This window comes from Gavialis gangeticus, unplaced genomic scaffold (assembly GCF_001723915.1).
Source record: "Gavialis gangeticus isolate Ggan-Ray unplaced genomic scaffold, GavGan_comp1, whole genome shotgun sequence".
NCBI classification, from domain to species: Eukaryota; Metazoa; Chordata; order Crocodylia; family Gavialidae; genus Gavialis; species Gavialis gangeticus.
Genome location: NW_017728994.1, coordinates 56,525,243 through 56,526,664, shown reverse-complemented (window position 1 = coordinate 56,526,664; position 1,422 = coordinate 56,525,243). Strand labels below are relative to the sequence as shown.

Sequence of the window (1,422 nt, the reverse complement as noted above, 5' to 3'; positions counted from 1 at the left end):
GCAAATCCGGCTGCGCTGGAGGGAGCTGAGCCCAAGCTCGGGGGCTGCAGCTCAGGGGCAGAAGGGCTGGCAGAGGTCACGGCTGGTGGCCCCGGCAGCATCGCCTCAGGCCCACGTCCCTGCCTCAACTTGACCCAAATGCATCAAGCCAGGCGCAGGGATCAGCAGTGGGGAGAGGAGGGAGGTGCGCCCACCCTGGATCTACCCCCTTCCCTCTGCCACCGCTGGACGCTGGCTCAGCGCCGGGGCCGAGGTCCTCCTGGCTGAAGCAGGCAGTAGGATCAGCCCACACCTGAGCTTGGCCTGGGAGCCCCTCGCCGGCCACACCGCGGTAGCAGAACTGGGGAGAGCGAGGCACTGGGGCAGCAGCTGCAGGCACAGAAGCAGCCGTTGCCACAGCGGCGGCCGATCGCGCTGCCCCCGGGGGGGGCACCACACCTCTGCCCCAGGCACGAAGCGATGCTGCTCTCTCTCCTCGCAGGGGTCACTAACGCAGGGAGGACGACGCTGCTGCTGACAGAAGAGGCAGGAGAAAGGCACCAGCTGGCAGCGCCTAAGTTCCTACCCTGCTAAGCTGCCACCATTACAAAATAGGTCAGACAGAGCCTGCCCTGCTCCAGCTTTCAGAGTGGTGCCTGTTCCACTGTGCTAGGCCTTTACGCACCTGGATGCAGTTTTCTTAACAAATCAAATCCTCTTACTCCTGGGTCTGTGATGTCTTGGTGCATGCTGCCCCCTGGGCTTGGAGCCGGCTTCTTTTCCACGTGCCTTCGATGCTCTCACTCTTCGTGATGATGCATTAGGCCTGTTCTGCATGCTGCTCCCTGCCACTCTTGCACCCCCTCCTTATCTTTTGCAATATGCTCTTTTCTGTTAAGAACTAGACGGGAGACCTGACCCCGAACTCCAGCCATTCTGGAGCTCCTACCACCAGCACACCTCATATGGCTCCAGATTTTGGCCCTTTGGAATGAAACATTGCTTCTCTAACTGCATCCCTTCCCAGGTGTTAGGGGGGGAATGAAAAAAAAACAAACAAACACCCAAACTGAAAGCATTGCAAATAGGTATCTTCCACTCAGTTTACTTGGTTTCTCTCCCTTCAGCCGATACAAGTAGTTCATTTCACATGCGCTTGCAGTCATTGCCACTCTCAGCCTCAGACCTTAGCAAGTTCATTTGGCATTCATTCATTTTTCTCATGGTCTATGATTTCAATGCTTGTAAATATAAAAAGCTAATTCTCATGACATGCTAACCCCCTCTTAAGGGACAGAAAATTTGAGACTAACGTGATAAACTACTTCACAGTTAGGGCAGCTAGGAGCTGGAACCAACTTCCAAGGGAAGTGGTGCTGGCTCCTACCCTGGGGATCTTTAAGAGGCGGCTTGATGCCTACCTGGCTGGACTCATTTGAGTCC

The 1,422-nt window shown here is 55.8% G+C and overlaps 1 protein-coding gene across 1 annotated transcript in view; it reads right to left on the bottom strand.

Moving 5' to 3' along the window:
- Nucleotides 1-590, bottom strand: part of VWA2 (von Willebrand factor A domain containing 2) — a 79,048-nt gene extending 78,458 nt beyond the window's left edge. Inside the window, exon 1 of the mRNA XM_019502862.1 lies at nucleotides 566-590. The gene's annotated coding sequence lies outside the window, so the exon portion shown is untranslated. The remainder of the gene's footprint in view (nucleotides 1-565) is intronic.
- Nucleotides 591-1,422: the final 832 nt, after the last annotated feature.